The sequence below is a fragment of the Chinchilla lanigera genome, unplaced genomic scaffold (genome assembly GCF_000276665.1).
Source record: "Chinchilla lanigera isolate Chin_1 unplaced genomic scaffold, ChiLan1.0 scaffold00093, whole genome shotgun sequence".
NCBI lineage: Eukaryota > Metazoa > Chordata > Mammalia > Rodentia > Chinchillidae > Chinchilla > Chinchilla lanigera.
The window spans coordinates 7715887-7735179 of record NW_004955494.1 but is presented as its reverse complement, the minus strand read 5'-3'; the positions used below and the strand labels follow the sequence as shown (position 1 = coordinate 7735179).

The 19293-nt window shown below is 37.9% G+C and overlaps 1 long non-coding RNA gene across 1 annotated transcript in view; it reads left to right on the top strand.

The window, feature by feature from the left end:
• Positions 1-19293, top strand: part of LOC102018298 — an 82337-nt gene that overhangs the window by 30189 nt on the left and 32855 nt on the right. The window lies entirely within an intron of this gene.

Below are 19293 nucleotides of genomic sequence, written 5' to 3'. Positions count from 1 at the left end.
GGAAGTTCATTTGGACATGTTCTACCCCTGATCTGCTTCTCTCACCCCACTGGCCACAGAGTGGTGTGTTTTTGTTTGAAAGGGTCAAAACATTCAGAATCTGACATCCAAAATATGCACTTTTTTTTCTCCCTGAAGTCAAAACCCCTGAAGTATAAATCCTTTTTAAATGAAGAAAGCAGTGCCAAAAGGAATGAAACATTTTTGGTCCTTTTCCAAAACAGAGAGATAGCACTGAAACAGGAAGTGAATGATTTAAATATCCACTCGGCATCTTGGCAACATATTTATGTTTTTAAAAGATTTTAGTCTGGCCTGGGAACACTCTATCTTCCCCTAGGGTTTAGAGCTTTGGGAAAACTCTTAAACACTTATCAAATATTTGCAATTAGCCATTTTTCTGAGAGCAAACTGTTACTGGGAATGTCATTGGACAGTGTTCCTGATATGTACCATGCTATCATTACTGTCTTGTTTCTTATGATTATCTTTTCAGCAATCTAGTTTGGTATGGTAGCAAGCCGTTATTTTATTTTCCATAAAGAAAGGAGAATGTAGTCCCAGTTCTTATGACCAATGTTCCCAAAGCTGGAGCAATGCAGAATGACTGTATAAGTAGAACACGAAATTGGAATTCAGTGGATTATGTGCGTGTGTGCATAGGGACCACTGAAGGCCCCATCTTTAAGCTAGAAATGGACAATTGTGGGAGTATTTGCACAAGGAAGTCTGGTCTTCCCCTCTTGCTCACTCCTCAGAGCTGAGAACCTGCTTTACACATTTACAAATACAACCCTGGAAGGAGTCGAAAGTGAGCTCAAGGGTTTTGGTCTAAGAAACTAGGAAAGAATAAAGTCTCCACTGACCAAATTCAGAAAAAATTTAGAAAAAGAGGTTTGGATGTGGCAATCAGTAATTTTATTTTGAACAATATTTGACCTGATGCTTACACATTCGATTGAAATTATTAAATAGGTAGCTGAAGGAAAAAGTCTTTTTTTTTTTTTCTGGTACCAGAAATTGAACTCAGGACTTTGCACTTGCCAGCTGGTGCTGTGCCACTGAGCTATATCCCCATCCCCTAAAGAAGGAAAAAGTCTTGAAGAAGATATGTATTTGGGAATTATCAGCATCTGAATGGTATTTAAGACCAAAGAGACAAGATGATGTTAAGGCAATGAGACAGACAGAGGCAGTCTCAGGATGACTTTTAGGACTCTTCCACAGTTAAAATCGGGTGAAGACTAGAAGCAAGCAGAGAAAGCAGGAGGATGGAGCTTCCAAAAGGAAGAAGTGAGTGACTATGTCCAATGCTGATAGATTAAGATAAGAACTGAGACTTGATAAATGCATCTGGCAATGTAGAACTATTGATCCCCTTCAAGAGCCAAAGGGGGAGTGAATAAAAAGTCTGACTGACAGCATCAAAAGAGGACATGAAGGAAAAGATAGAAACAAGAGTAGAGACACTGTTTCAGAAATTTTTGCTAAAAGGAGAAAAATGATGGTTGGAGAGTCATGTTGGTTTAATGAATGTTTCTTTCTCTTAAAGTGAGCTCTATTGTGGTACATCTACATGGGACTAATTCACTGGAGAGATAATCCGTGATGCAGAGGGAGGTGGTAGCTTCAGGGGAGGGTGAGAGAAGAAGGATGGAACCCAGAGCATAAGAGGAAGGGTGACCTTATACAGGCAACTGGTCAACCCGGGCATCCGCGCAGAAGGAAAGGCAAACTGTCTGCACTCAGTCTCTGCAGACTGGAAAGTTCGGTGCAAGGAGCCTGTGAAGCTCTCCCTGATGGCCTCATTTCTCAGTAAAAAGAGAAATCTATTTTTCAGCTGAGAATAAGGAAAGAAATAAGAATAGGGAGGTTTTCAGGGAACAGAAGATCTTTGGACTTGGATAACAGTGCAAAATTGCCTGGTGGCACTAAAAGGCCACTTGACATGAGCGACAATGAACTGTTCACAGAGCCAGTTAGCCCAACTGTGCATTTCCCTCCAGCTGGCTCGGCTGTCTGCCTGTGTGCCACACAGAAAGCAGAGTTAGGGAGATGTCAGAAGGATGGCTGGCTGAGGCGTGTTGGAGGAGAAGCTCATTGGAAGACAAGAGCTCAAAACGCTAAGAGGAATATTAGAAAGATGATGAACAAGAATGTTGAAATTACTTGCAATTATGGCAGAAATAGTATTGGAAAGAGTTACAACCAGAACAAAAATCTAGAGATGAAGAGCCACAACTCTGGATCAGTAAAAGACTGCAACAAGGGGAGCAGTGGGTAGTACTTTAGTGGAAAGTGAAGGATAAAAAAGAACAACAGAGCTGGACCTGGTGGTGCACGCCTGTAATCTCAGCCCTTGGGAAGCCGAGGCAGGAGGATTGCTGTGAGTTCGAGGCCAGCCTGGACTGCATAGTGAGACCCTGTCTCTGGAAAAAAAAAAAAAAAGAACAACAGGGACAAGGAGGATACCTCCTCCACTTGCAGGCTCTGTGATGCAGGAGCGGAAATTGTGAGGGGATATAGAACATGTAGACTTGGAAAGAACATCCAAAGAAGGGTTTCAGATACTGGTTTCTGCTAATGCCTGATGCTTGGTTCTAGAGAAGCCAGGAAGGAGGACAGTACAGTACGGGTTCAGAGCAGGGGATGTGCGAGGGAGTATGGTGATGCAAGAGAATCCAGAAGTCTTCAGACTCCTGCAGGGTGTGGGAGTCTCCTGAAGGATGTCCTGATGGTCTCCAGTTCTGCCCATACTGGTGAGATTGGGCAACCGCAGAGATTTCCTTCTAGAACACAGAATATGGGAGCTGCTTTTCTCCCTACAAGGCTTGGGAAGTGCTGTTTATTGGGAACACACAGGACACCTTCCCTGTGGCATAGTAACTGTCCCCCGTTCTCAGTCCCATCTTCACCATCATTGAATCGCCTGCCACTCATCAATCTTTGTACAACTTGAGTGTCATCTTGCTCATGTCCGTGTCCCCAGTCTTAATGGTCTCCTCATCTCTCCAATAAGCCAGCATGCAGAAGTGAAGGAATACACAAGGGTTTGAGTGGATGTAAACATTGCAAAAGCCACTCCAGCAACATAGGAAGCAGCTTGTTCTCCCACTGAGGTCTCTCTTCAGCCAAATTCCTCCTGCATCTGGTGCTCATTTGGCTCCCAACTCCCACCTGCACCTCAGCCTGGTCCTTTGCCTGTCAGCTTCCTGACTGAACCTCATCCTTATTCACCACGGGTGCCCTCACCTCCTGGACGAGAGAGCCTCAAGATCAAATCCCCAGAGCCTGACCCACCTCACTGCCTACCAAACTCCAAGAGACCTCAGTGTGAGCAGAAACTGTGGCTATTCACTGGGTTGTTGAGAACCAGCCCCAGTAAGCCACTGCCTGGGAGAAACTTCAGTGGTCTTTGACAGCAGATCCTGCTTTCTCCTCTCCACCTGAAGCAACCAGTGTCCATGGGTGCTGTTGGTGCTTTGGCGTCCTTACTCGGCAGTACTCTCCTGTCTAGTGAGGGAACAGTCATTCTAATACTATCAGTAAAGGCTTGGAACTTCTTAGGCAGAACGAGATGAGTGGGTTAGGGATTTTCATGGGACTGATTCTAACTTGAGATCACTTAATAGTTTACATTTTACTTCAGAATTGTCTATCTTTCCAGAATAATATTTACTTTCAACAAACCACATGTTTTCTCACATTTTGGTGAGACCAGAGAGGATGACAGAAAAGGGGGAAGTCAGTGATGTTGGGATCATTAGAATTTGGGCAAAGCTTTAATATTCTGGAAAGAACCAATTATCAAATAAAACACTTAAATAGATCTTCCAATAAACATATTCTACAAATTTTTTCTACTTCTTAGATTTTCCACTCATTAATTTCCACACCCTGAATAAGGTGAGAATTTGGTTTATTACATTTAGTTTGCACTAAAATTAACCCCAAAATATTTGAAAGAACTTACGATGCCATTTTTAGAGAATATATGTACTCTCAAACGCAAAACCTATTTCTGAATGAATCTTTTTCTAGTCATCCAATTTAAGCATTCAGTTGCCTATTTTGCATATACAGTACCAATTAGTTTGGGATATTTATGTTTATGCTTCCGCTTTAACTGAACCAGGCCAAGGTTTTATGAAGCCCTCAAATAAATGAATAAAAGGCAAATTTGAATTGAACTGTGAGGTTACATGGGCAATGTCTTCAAACAGACATTGAAGACAGTTCCAATAGTCCTGATGCTATCAGCATTTCACTGACAGTGCTACAGCTTTAGTATGTGAAACTCTACTACGGCAGAAGACAGAGAAAGGAATTTAAGTCTTCTTGAACTTTTCTGGTGGAATCCATTTTCTCCCTGGCTTTATAGTAGTCATATGTCTTTTGTTTTGGAAGAATAGTTGTTAGGAGATGAGACAAAATGTTTCGGATTTTATTATTTGTTTTAAAGAACATTAATATTGAATCAAGGTCCAATGTAGTGCTGCTGGCATTTGTGGGGAAATTGATATTGTTTCAGTTTTTTATTTAAAGATCTTTCTTTATTTCCTGTTCTCAGGGAGGGTCAAAATTGTCAAGACTGCCTCCATGGAGGGATGCAAGGTAGACAGGCTGGCTAGAGGGCTTCCACAGACCGTGTTATAGGAAATGTTTTATCTAACAAGCAGTCTCCACATGTGCCTTCTTGAGCTGGTTAGAAAGGATTTTCTTGTTGTTTGTTGTTTTTGACAACTGACATTTAATTTTTTTATTTTTTACTTTGAAATAATTATAGATTACAGGAAGTTACAAAAATAGTACTAAAACATCCCAAATACCCTTCATCAGGTCTCCCCAGTGTAATATCTTACATAATTATTATATCAAAACCCATGACTGTTAATGTTTCCCTCCTTTTATCCTTAAAATAAAAAAAAAAAAAGGTAGTAGGGATTCAACAAAGGTTGTTACATTTCATATTGTTGTCTTCAAATTAGTTGTTCAGATTATCAGATATAATCATGCAAAATTGGTCAGAAAAAGAAAAAATTAAGCATTGACTATTCCTTTCAATAAACCAATAGATATCAGCAAAAAAAAAAAAAAAAAAAAAAAAACCATGAAATTGTCATTGGTGAAACCTGTGACCTTGTTCAGATAGGAAGGATTCTTTAAAACAAGAATTTACTCACAACGGTGATAGCCTTTCCTCCAGAACCTGTTCCTTTAACAGGAAACTGTCTGACTGTTGTTTATTGAACCCTTTGCCACACTTTGCAGAGATAAACAAAATTATCTTCATAAATCTGGACCTCTTCAGGAGAGAACAAAGCCATTGTTTCATTTTACAAAGTATACGAAAGCTAGAGGATGAAACCACCCAAAAAGGAGAAATCCACTGGCAGAGTCTTCAGAAAGCTTAGTGAAGCAACAGTTCTGATACTCATTCCTGTACTGAAGTGGTTGTTTCAAGATAGAAGACACTGTTTTTGTTTTCTCACATAGAGGTGCCTGAAAAGCCACAGGTATGTGACAAAAAAAAATTGGAACTTTCAAACAATACTTTTGTCACACTAACTTCCAAACCATGTGGTATAACTTCATCTATAAAGGACGCACAAGACTTCAAACTTTTCCCCTATTTCTTGTTTAACTCTGAGTTGTATACACACAGATCATGTGTCTTGAAGAGATAAACACACACACAAACCTGGGTCATTATGGGCTTTTTCTTGCCCTATACTTATAGTGTCTGAATGTAAAGATATAAAAATTCTGAATAAATGGGATGCTTTTCAAGATTCACATTTCATTTAGTTCTAAGGGATAAACTGGAACACTGTCAATGTGGACACTCCTCTTTGAGATCAACATGAAGTCTGCTAGGACCTGCAGAAGACTCAATACTAATTTGAAGTTTCGATTTGATTTTTGTCTGGCAATAATTTCTGCTTCTTAGGTCTTCATGTTGGTTGACAAAAAGATAAATCTGTAAACTTCTTTCCGGTAATGAATTCTCACAGAAGGCTTTCTGCTTCGAGCGTTGATATGTTTCCTTCATGTGCTTCTCTGTTTTTGAAGGGTTCAGTGTTTATTTGGTGGAGATTCATGTCAATTATCTAATCAGAAGCAGGCCCCAAACTGCCAGTAAAATTCTGGAATGTACGGTCTACTTCAAAGCAAGGGTCCCTGTTTCCTTACCCACATGAAGCCAGTTTTTCATAGTGAAGAGCAAGGTAATTAGATTTTCTTTTTCAGGGAAAAAAATTATTTTTAGACTGAATGTAACGGGTCATATTTCTGTGCTCAGTAAATCTTGCAATTATCGCTGCACTCTGGAAAATGTAACCCAATGACCCGGTATTGTGCCAGAGCTGTGGGTCACCACAGCAGCAGGTCGGATGGCAGCTGTGTCCAAGAGCAGCCGGACACAAGGTGAGGTTGGACTCTGCGACACACCCAGCATGGAAAGCAAGCAGCTGGCTGGTGGCAAAAGTCCACATGCCAACATTTGTGTTTACTTGTAATGGAAAACTTTAGGAAGAAAAGTCAGGAGGCCGGGTTGCAGTCTCCCTCTCCCCTCTCTCCCCCTCCCCCTCCCCTCCCCTCCATGAGCTCCTTTGATTTTGTGCAAAGCAAGAGGCACTGAGGACGTGGAGTGCAACCAGGTGGAGTAGTGAACCAAGCTGAAACCCAAGAGAAAGACCAAACATCTTGGAGCTGAAGAGCACCCTGGGACACAGTCATACCCTCTGGGAAATTAGGAAAATCTCCCACCCCACCCCTCTTCATGCATATAACACCCACTCAGAAACTACTATGCAAGGGAAACTGAGTAGACTCAAGTATGATTTTTTTGCCTTCCTCTGTGCTCTGACAATCTCTGGTACTTTCTTTGGAATATGGCTATCACATTGCATTGGAACTTAATTTTTACGTCCCTAACAGACTGCATATAGGCCTAGGACTATGCCCCTTATGTTTACAGTGGCATCTTCTTTGCTTAGCATTGTGTCAAGCACATGGTAGGTGCTTCATTAAATCAAATCACTGTTACAGTTTGAACCAAAGTGTTCAGTGAATATCATGAAGCCAAAATGATATCTACACCTTCAATGTCTGAGATAGCCCAGATGGCTTCGAAGAGACTATGAAAGTTTGAATACTTTCGTATCTCAGGCCAGTGCAAGAATATTGACATCATCTATACCAAGCTTTGGTAAACTCAGCACCTAAAAAGTCATTATAAAAAACATACTCTATGATGGCCACACATAAAAACCCTGATTTTAAAGAAAAGATGAAGAGAATCATAAAAATGTACCTAGCCTGTAAATTCAAGAAAAAAAGAATTGAAGCAATGTATCTAATGAAAATCTGAGATGGTCCTCAAATTTGTTTAATGGGCTTCCACCCCTCCCTTCTATGTACTTAATTTTCAAGCAAACTCTGCTGTAAGTGTGTGCGTGTGGTGGAGAGGAGGAAATGTTTTGAGTTCATGGCTATAGGGATGGTAACCAGAAACTTAAGACATTATAAGTGTAACCTTCAACTCCTGGGATGAGAGTGACCTGTCTACACTGTAATAAGATTTCACTGACTGATCTGATGGTCTTGCCATGGGATGTATAATGACCTATATAATTAGAATTTCCCTTGGGCCATTTTACTCCTAAATCTGTTGGTTTCCATGGGAAAATATTCAGTTCTCTGCTGTCAAAAAGAAGAACAATAAAATCTAAGAGATGTCTAAAGATTGCTGGAAGATATTTGAAAGTCTAGACACTGGATGATTTTAACTTGGATACCATTATAGTATATACAACGTATTTGAAGAAAGTAACAGTACAAGGAAACATACCATTTTTACTATTACTTTTTCTGGCCACATTTTACCTATTACAAATGTTTAGATGGTCTGAAAGGCTTCCTTGCACACTTCATAACTGATATCATTTAAAATGTGATATACCACAAACATTAGATGTGTATAATTGCCCAATTTCAAAAAAGAATCCATGTGTTACTAAGCAATACTGACAAAATATTTTTGTCTGGGTTGGGCCATGATGAGAGACAGTGGCAGACTTTAAGAAGTGTTGATTTCAAGACATATCTTAGCATTTTCATTATTTTAAAAGATTTTTAAAAGAAGACTAATAACATGACATGTAGGCAATGGGGTTTATTCCTTAGAAAAATTTGAATCCTAATGTGAAGTCCCAAGAAAAATCGTAGGGTGGAAGAGGAGAGGTGAAAACTAATCACTTGCCTTTAGTGACTAAAATGCAGTTGTTTTCTATGAAACTAAGACTACCTTATAATTAACTGATTTATATGTAAAACTTATATGTAAAATATGTTTTAAATATAACTGATTTATATGTAAAATTTATATGTAAAACTAAAACTAAATCATATTTCCAGTTGTTGGAAATATGATTATAAAATGTAAATTTTATGTGCTTTGACTGTATAAAATAATATTTTTTTAACCAGAGAAAGGATGGGCTACAAGAAAAATTATGTACAAATTTCCCTATATTTTATAACTTAGGAGCTTAGATAATATCTAAAGACTATAACTGCAGTTAAAACAACAATAGTAATGCCAACCTTTTAATTTTTTCATAATTTTAACTTTTTAGAAATAATATTCTTGCCATATCTCATGTTTATCAACTTGTAGGATTTAAGCTATTTCTTTTGGTTTTAAGTACTATTTTCAGATGAGTAACATCAAGGTCTGTCACCAGTTTAAGCAGTAGCCAGGCCCCCTTGTGCCATGGCTACTTCACTCTTAATTCCTGGATGATTAACGAGAGTAGTTAATCTCAGGGAACCAATTAATTAATTATAAGTTCTACTTTCCAATATACTATATCTAAAACTACTTCTATTTATCTATCTATTCTTGTATTTATTTAAAGAGATATTCAAAATTATGTTCACTGAATGTTAACAAAGATTATTTCTGAATGCTAGAATATAGGCAATTTTTTAAATGTTATTTGTACTTTCAGATGTTTAATATTTTAAACAGGTTCCAATTATTTTTATAAAAGAGAAAGATGTTTATATAGACAAAAGGTTGAAACTCTTTCACTTTCTCACTCTATCATTGCCTTTTTTCTTTAAAAAATTAGCAGTTAATTCTTATAAAAATGGTTACATTTCAGCACACTGGACTCTGTTGGCCAGACACTTATAATATAGCAGAAAGTCTTAAACTATCAGTAAATTTATGGAGACCAAAAATCTCAAAACAGCTGACAACTGTATGGCACTTCACCAAATTCTTGTTGGAAATGGTGCCAATCCTTGGTCAACTCCTTATTATCTTGGGTAACAATTTTGCTTGCTAAGTTAAAGTTCTATATTAAAGGGAAATCAGAAACGTTTGCCTTTAGAATCTTCTATTTGATGGGGTACCAGTAACTATCTTTTATTATGTCAGTATCTGGGCCCAAAAAGAGGTTTACCAAAAATATGGGAAAGTGTTAACACTCTTCACTTTGCCCTGACAACTAGTTTATTTGATAAATCATAGTGAACAGATGGGATAAAGGGAGACTTTCTAAAATTTCCAGAATCATGTGTCTGAACAAGATGTGAATTTGATTAGTTCACTTGTACAATTTGTTGCCCAGCATAACACAAGCAAGACATTTAGCAGACTAACCCATTCTTTAGTTGAATGTCATATAATGTTCAGAAGAAACATGACAAAATTTTGCTATGGATTTGTTAAACAAAGATACTAACTTGCTTAGCAAACTCCTGGAATATTTTATGAGTTCAATAATTGCATGAATGAATGGTAACAATTGCTATAAATAATTGAAGACATTGATGTTCCCTGTAAAAAGTGTTGGAGATTTCTAAAACATCTCCTTTTACGTTTCCTTTTCAAACCACCTTCCAATCCTAGAACAAGTCATTCAATGAGAATTAGGTATTTTCACTGCATGTTTCACCCTCTGCCTTGCATTTTATGACATAGTTAGTTGTGTCTCTCTCCTTGACTAGATTGGATGTTCTATGGAAGGCAGAAATCACCTCAATTTGTCTTTGTTCCCCTGCTTCTCCACTATGATGAAGATAGTAGTGTACACACAGAAGTTCTGGACTCAACAATTGTGGAATTGCCTTGTGATGAAATTAATGGGTGGGTCTGTAAAAAAGTGACTTGTATGGCTTATCCTGCCTGCTCCAACTGTCCCCTCATCTACCTTCCTTGAAACACCAGAGTTGCTAGAAGTTCAGGGAAGATTTATTTTATACTCTCTGCTTTTAAATAGCTAGCTAGATAGATAGATAGATAGATAGATAGATAGATAGATAGACAGACAGACATCAGCCCCAAGGGAAAACTAATGTAATTCATACCTTAAAGATATCTACATGAGCAAATCCAAACTGCTACTTGAGGTCCTAAGCACTCCATGGGATGAATGCACCACCAGTCAGTCCGGATCCTAACCATAGTATCAGAGGGCAGCAAAGATTTGCTTGAAGTTTTAAAATCCAGCTCGTTAGATGACTGGGTCTGAGTAGTGAAACAGTGAGTATCATGTCACTTGCATATCTGGCTGACAGAATATGAATTTCTCCCTTTTAATCCAGGTGGCCCCAGCAACCAATTAAACCTAGAGTTTTCTGTATTTTACATGGCGCTTGGTGTCGTAGAAATCAGCTTTTGTGCTATTCCTTTCTCCTTCTCGCTATTGCCTGGATCTCATTAGAAACCATTAGTGATGTAACACTAAACCTATGGAATCTTAAACATGCTTTTAAAATCCTGTGGAATAAAGATGTCTCCTACCAAACCAAAAATGCGGTGGGAATAGACAAAGTTACATTTCTTTAAGAAAAAAAAAAAATGACTCATTCCATAGTTTCCAAACTGTTTTGACTGAAGCTTCTCAAAATAAACTTTCTGCAATAGGCAGCCTTTGATGTCTGACTTTGAAAAAGAAATTCATTTCTCAAAGATACAATTCAGTCCTTTTTGGGTGTTCATGTATTTTTTTTTTTTTTCAGATTAACTTACTTTTATTTCAACCAGTGAATGACACAATATTAAATAGTCATCTGACTAAGAAAGAAAAGTATGTTTGAAGTGGTCTTAACTCTTACATAAACCAAATATAAAGAATATGCCTTATGATTTTTTAAATTACCACAAAAATAGAATTTCCAGAACATTGCCCAAAAGGGGATTTAGTTCATTAAGAATAACAAAACAGTTTAGCTGTCATGAAAGTGGAAGATTAGGAATGTAGTTAAGCTTAGTAATGATATTTTTGATTCACATACTATTTCCGAGGTTAGGCAGCATTTTTAATTTTTCACAGTCTTGAACCTTAATCTTCGAAGGGTAATTCAAGTTTCAGAGCTTACATACTGCAATTTGTTTGGAGTGGCAACTTGCCATTGATTTATCTCAGGCTTTTTTTGTGCTCGTCCAACCAGAGGACTTAATGGTGGTCATTTTTTAAGTCCAGGTCTACACACGACCACTGACCACCGAAACAATGAGATTTCAATCAAATCTTCACCAGCTTTTGTGCACTTGATCAGATTTATTTAAATCATTTGCTCCCAGTCAAGCAAAAGTGAGCGATTTAACTGCACCACTGGACAAATTTTCTCTCCCTTTTTCTTTCTTTTAAGTAATCACTTCCCCTTGGAGTGGTAGATGAGGATACAGATTAGATCTGTGTTCCAGTTGTAGCACTCCCATCTCTCTCTGATGCCTGACAAGTTGCTTCTCAAGCCTCAATGTTCTCATCTAAAAATGGAGAGAGGAAAAACACTCACCTCATGGTTTATTGGGAACGCTAAAAAGAGACCCTATGGCGTTTGACAGACACTTGGCACACGAGAAATGTAAATTTCTTCCAATCCCCTCACAGTTGTACATATGGAGTCTTTTGTTTCTTTCCATTGTCATTGTGATGGTAACTTCTCAGTAAAAACATAGAGAATAGTTGGGACACATTGCATTAAACTATTAAAATATTAGATTCTGATATATATTTCCCTGAGAGCTGTTCTGAGCTGGAATTTATGCTGTTCCCTGACACTTTAGAAACCTTACCAAGGGTTTTTACTCCTTTAGAGGTGCTTTTAAACCTCTCATCCAATAATGTCCCTAAAGTCTTCTGAATCCCATGTGCATGTTTAGCCTGGTACCAGCATCTAAAGAAATGCATTTTAAGTGTTTACTGCCCATGATGTGAATGATTCTATTATTTAATCTAAAACTATCACTTTAAAGCACTAGTATTTAAATACAGCAGGGGAGGAGTGGGGAATGGGAAAGGAGGCAAGGAGTGTGATAGAAAATGGATAAGCTCATACATTAGATACACCTGAACTTCAGTCACACTGACATCTCCTTCTAGGGCATAGAGCTGTTCAGAGAGCATTATATACTCACACTGAAGCAAATCTACTTTCTTAAGGCTGCTAAAACGTAAGTTTGGATTTCTTTTTTCAAAGTACTTATCCAAATAAGTGGCTAGGGTAGTTGCAAATCTTTAAATTCCCATAAAATACATAAGCACTAAAAAGAAATGAAAAAAATAGTATTTCACCCTCTGTGTAAGGATAAATTTGTATTCTAACTTGCAGATTTGTAGGTTTATAAGTCTTGCAGAAAAAAAATTCAAAGATTTCCTTTTCAGTGAAGTCATTTAGAGTTGATTTATTGGCTTGCATGATTTATAAAATTATATTCAGTTAAGCAATTAATGTAAAGGCCTCTAATCACATAATAACCCAAGATCACTTTCTAGGTACATTAAAAATTACCTTGGCCTTTCCTGTAGATTCATCTCCAAAATGACTCATAGTCAATAGGGGTCAAGAGTTCACGGTGCTGCAATGGAGAGAGCAAATTTCTCCACTCACCTGAGGAAATTAGGGGTGCTGGGGAAAGTACATGCACATTTTTAGATTCTACATAAATATCTTTTCCTGCAAAACTTCATTGTTACCATCTTGACTCAGGTCTCAAAAATGTCCAAGCTTGCTCTGTACTTCCAGACTAGTTCCCATGATCCATCTCCTTCTGTGTCTTCCCAAATTATCACTTCTGTGAGTCATTTCAGTCCCTCCCATCTACACCACAGAAGCAAGTGCAAAGCAGGCATCCAAGAATTTAACCAATCCCCTCACTCCCCGGTCCCCAGGCTATTTCTGCTCAGTGGACATTGCTGTTCTCCTGGGTCTGAAATAGCCATGCTCCTCCTGTCTAGTTACCCAGATCTTAACTCTTTAATCACTCATCTTTTTGAAGCATAGAGTTTTTCTAGTCCATTATTTATCCTTCAACAGTCGAACAAACTGAGACACACAGAATCTATGAGTACTTAGAAGCATCACTGGGACTTAAAACTGAAATCTTTTCGTATGCAATACTGCTGCCTGAATTACCTAAAATAAGTGATAAGAGACATTTTACTTAGCACAGCGTTTTTCATTGTTTGTTCGTAAGTACATAACCTGGATATGCCCAAGTGCTTTGGGGATTACTCTTTTATTTCAGGTCAAATAACAACGATTGGGGTCTTCATCTCAGTTTTTCTGAGAGTCCCAAAAAAGAGACAAATTTGTGGGATACCTTACATTTTCCTGCCACCATACTGCCTGTCACCCCATTTAATTCCCACAGCAATCATGCCAGGTAGATCTTTTCTGCTTTGTAATAGAGAAACAATTTGCCAAGGTCAGCCTGCAAGTAAGTGATAGCCCAGGAACTCACACCCAGAACGCTGACTTTAAAATACTTTTACATCTGCTTAGCCAGGTAATGAGGGCCGTGGTTTAGGTACAGGAAAGTTTGCCCAGGAAAGGAACCACCGTGGGGATGGAGGCAAGACTGAAACAGGCAATATAAAATCATCCTTCTGACAGGAACGAGTTGTTTGAGGTAAGAGAAAGGGTGACCTTCCGATCATATTGACATTTCAAATCTATCCGAGTACAGGGAGTACGGCGAAACAGGAATGTCAGTCAGAAGCCCCATTTGGTGGCAAAACCAAGGTGAGCTGGAGTGTTAAACCAAGGAAGCGACTTCCCTTTCATCTGTTCTTCTGTTTAAAGCGATTTGGCTTTACACAAACGTGGGAAATATGAATTGGGTCATGCCCAGTGATCCCCAAGAAGGGCACTGTGTTCAATGGATAGTCACCCAGGGCCTCTCTGGGAAGCTTGTATTTACTGATCTTGTCCGTGAGTGGGCACAGGTGCAAGTGTCTCTGATTTGTTATAGCCTCGAAGAACAATTCTGGTTTCATTAATAGGAACAGCAAAGCACTGCATCTACACCGATATCACACCACGTCTAACCAAAAGGCTCCGCGACACTTTTCTTCCTAAAAAAATTGTTAAGTTTGGCAACCCTCACTCTGCCCCAGTCAAACATTTTCTTAGCCATATTAGGTTGTATGGAAATAAGCCAGGATCACGGCTGGTGTATGAGTAGTCCTCTGTGCTGAAGCTTTTCTAAAAGGCTTTTCTTACTGGTTTAAAAGGAATGGAGACAAATGTGGCCCACAGTATAATTTAAAATATGGCTGGAAAGAAAAATAAAAACTCTTTGATCTGAGGAGAATTGAACATAGCAGCTGAGACCGAAATCAGATTTTGAAGCTGGGAGACTTAGAAATTTGGGGTACTTTTTTTTGTTCCTTAGTGAAAGTGTATCAATTTATTATTAAAAGTTCAGCAGATACAAGACAGTAGGAAATCACAATAAGATCACATAAGCTGTAATCATTCTCTGCTCTTACTTTTATTACTTACTCTCTGGGGTTGTTTTGTTGTTGTTGTTGTTGTTGTTGTTGTTTTGGTGTTTTTTTTTTTCCAGTACCGGGAATCGAACTCGCGACCTTGCACTTGCCAGGCAGGTGCTGTGCCGCTGAGCTAAATCCCCAGCCCCCTCTAGGATTAAAAAGTAAACATTTAAGTTCTGGAACCATGACATTTAGAGCAAGGCTAAACACTGGACTTAATTTCATTGCTATCTCATAGGGTTCTTATGAAAATCCAATGATATAATGCATGGTTCAACTCTTACAATGGAAAGCATGTTTACTTGGCTTCTATGCTTTGCCTTCCAAACTGCAAGTTGTGGCAACAAAGAAAATAACTGTAGGTTTACCTCTGTTTGCTTTGCTATACTTATCTACCCTTCATTCAGACTTACCCTATTCTGCTTTGACAGCTAATAAGTATTTGCACACAAGTTCATTCATCTCCAATGTGTTGCAAGCACTCAGCACATGCCAGGCTCTGAATGTCTTCTTTGCAAATGCACGATAAACCCCTAAAGCTTCCCTTGTCGTTGTGTCATTAGTCTTTCGAAATATTTTGACTACTTCTTGGACACGCATTCGATCCACATTTATATTGTTGAGTGACCACTGCCTAACAGGCAACTGCAAAATGCTATGGGATCTGTAGGAAAGAGATCAGACACATTCTCTGGGACCTTTCAGTCTTATGAAAAAGAAAAATATTAAATAAGCACATATCAAACATGAATATCGTTACAACTTGTGATTATTCATAAAAATAAATAACAGGGCGTAAAAGGTAAAATCTAGATGCGTAATACAATAGTATTTAATTTACTCTTCTTTGGCAATAAATGGATAAGATCCTTGAAACCTTCACCATGCGTCTTGTGATTGTGCTGAAACACACAAAAAATCAGTGTTTGCACAGCACTGCAATTACTATTCCAACCATGACCTTGTAGAGTTAAGATGATTAAGAATAGCCAAATAAAATATACATGGATGTTACAAGGTAGGGTGAAGGAAGTGTTTCAGTCTTAGAAAGCAGCATGCCCCAAGCTCTGTGGCCTGAAAGAGCTGGATCCATTCAAGAAATTGCAAGAGCTAGAGCTACTGAATCACAAAACAAAGCAGGAGAGGAAGGCAGAGCCAGATCACATACAGCATTGTAGGTCATGGTGAAGAATCGGATCTGTTTCTACATGCGCTGTGAAGCCACTGAAATGTTTTAAGCAGGGCAGTGACATGATCAGATTAATGTTTTTAAAAAGATAATTATTTACAGATGGTTAGAGGATTAGAACAGAGAAATCCATTAGGAGGCTTCTGGAATGGTCCAGATGACATGATGGTAGCTTGGATTGGAATGGTAGCAACAATGATGAAAATAAATGGACCGTTTCAAGCAAATACCCTGAAGGCAGAATCTGTGGATTTAGTAATTTAACGTGTGAGGCATGGCAAAGAGCAGATGGTGAGGGAGAGGAAAGTCTGGAATGGCTCCAGGTCCAGAGCTTCAGCAAGTCAGGGACTATCTGCTGTCACCTGCTGAGATGGGAAGGACTTGGGGAAGGTGGACTGTGTTCAGTTACATCCTTCTTGCTGAAACAAAAGGGGGAAGCAGTGGAGATTGTGTGAGTTGTAGAAAAGACGCACAAGTGTAAAACATAACCTCAATCTCCAGTATGTGCGTGTACATCCACTATTAAGCCCACTGTTGACATTTCCTTAGCGCACTTTTCAAACTGCCTGAGCCTGTGCTGGGGTCCCAGGGCTACTGCATTCCTAGGACTTATTCTCTCTCCTCTCTTCTTCAGTGTGTACCTGCATATGGTGTGCTTGATTTTAATAAATTTTCTGCACCTTTGAATGATCTCATTTTCAAGACTCACATTGGTCAGTCTTTTAATTCTGGTTTTCTATAGCACAGTACAGTAAGGATTGTCTCCAACACTCTGTAATGTAAGTCAAACTAACTAGAAAAGTATGAAAGTCCTTAACATATAAAAACAATTAATATTCCAGGAGATGGAAATGCTTGCTTTTCACCTTGGTCTCATCTTATGTATCAAGTTATTTTATTGAATCCCAAAATATGTGCAATATTTGCAAAAATAATGTGTTCTGCTCATAATCCAAAGCACTTGTATATCAAAGCAGAGAGAGACAGAGAGAAAGAAAGAGAGGGAGAGGGAGAGAACCATGGACTCAGTTTGATCACGTGACATGTAGCATGAGTACTATTCCTATTGCAAGCTAGCACTTGCTATCAAGTTAAAATTTGTTGGAAATGTTTACTCATTTTCTGGAATACTCCCAGACCAAATTACTCTCAATCCAAGGTTTGACTGTATTTTATCTCAATGAAAGAATGTTTTAAACTAGATTGTAAGAACAAGCCAGTTAGGAGAATTTAAAAAATAGGTGTAGGTAACCTCAGTGACAGAAAAACTGCGCTGAGATAAATCTACTGAATTAGAAAAGTAATTTTTTAATGATCAGGCTTTTAAAGGCAATCTCCCCCACTTTGGTGCTTCTATAATCTCAGCAGTGAATGGATGATACCAGAGATCTTTGCTATTTTGTCTTCTTGTTATTCTGTAAATCAAGTACATATATTTTGGAAGCACTGAAGTTAATATTTTAACTCTTCCAGTAGTTTGTTTGAAAGTTAAAAAAAATCACAGGAAGAAAAGGCAATCATTTGAGTCCTTAAAGAATTATTGATAGAACACTACATCTTCTACAGTACTTAGCAACTAAAAAGTTACATAGATTTAGGAATAAAGATTTATGTATAAGAATGTCTGTTAGACTAAGCTTAAAATACTCTTTATGACCAGCGATAGGGGAATGATTATATGTACAGCAAAGGTATTAGCCATACTTCAAAAATGGCCAAAAAAAGGTATGATTTCAAGTGGAAAAACTTTGCTATTACAATGGAATTGTTTTCTACATATATTTCTGTATGTTCTAACATCCCTATATTGAAATGTACCTCTGTATATTCTCTATAATAAAATGTACATCTACATAGCACTCAAAGACAGGTATGACTTTATAGATTTGATGACTGGCATTTTTTGCAGTAGAATGAAATAGAACTGAAAGTGGTCTGAAAATCTTGGTATTGTACTCTATCAATAAATAATTATCAAACAGTGTTTAAATTATTATATGGGTATAAAAATGTGTGCAAATGTGATAACTCATTCATGGAGCTCATGATCAAGTTCACACACTACTGGATTCCCTTCCTTTAGTATTAAGCAGGTAAAAACATAATAAGAAAAATTTAGAAATTTTTATTTTCATCTCTGAGGATTTTTATTTTGAGAAACATCAGGAATGAAAGAGCAAACACAGACAGTAGAAGAAAAAACAATCCCCAAACAACCCACATATCTGTTGCAGCCTCAGTATCATTTAGATTCCAGCTACATTTAACATTGTTGTTTTTCTCCTTCTACCATATTTCCAGCATATTTCACATGATGTATTTGTGGCTGTACATAAAGTTCTGGGATGGCATTTGTATGTAAGCTTATTTGCTTTAAATTTTTCACAGTCATTTGGTTTTCATTTTTCAGCAGTAATTTATCATAATTACATTGTGTTCCATATACATAAGAATGATTATCTTGTCACTAGAAAGTGTATTTCAGAAATTCTCCTTATGAAGCTATAAGATATGCTTTATGGGTGTATATATATTGCATACCACCAGAATTGCCGCTTCAACAGACAGCAAGCTGTCTAATCATTACTTGGAGTCAACTCCTAAAAGTTTTTATTGAATTTTTCTGTACTGAGGATTGAACCCAGAACCTTTTCACTGAGCTGCATCCCCACTCCTTTTTTATTTTTAGTGTTTAATTTGACACAGGGTCTAGCTAAGTTGCTAAATTCCTCAGACTGGGCTTGATCTTGCCATCCTCCTGCCTCAGCCTCCCAGAGTGCTGGGATTACAAGTATACGCCACAACAACAGGCTCTAATTATTCTTTTCATTTAATTCAGCCAACTCAGTTATAAATGTTCATCCTAATGGAGATTTTGTTGATCTTTTTATTGGCATAATCAACTGGGGCATTGTTAGATTTAAAAAAAAAAAACTGTAATTTGGAGATAACACTGTGAGATGTTTCATTTGCAATATTTCACTAATGTAGAAATGGATTCATTGACCCATCATATCTGTACATTATCTTTCATTTGGTTAAAAACATATTTTTTCAAAAGATGTCGTCTTTGCTTTGTGTTTGCGGCTCTAAGAGATTGAAGTTTGGGTACTGTCCAAATTATCATCAACCAGCTAGAGCAATGGAAAGTAGAAAGGACAGTACCAGGCTTCAGTTAGATTACAACTCTGTTTTGTACTGACTTCTGCCTGGGAAGGACCCTGGGCAATATGTTTTTATAAGGAATTAGAACTGGAAAGGACTGAGCATCTGGAGACATTATTTATTTACTTACCACATATTTATTGA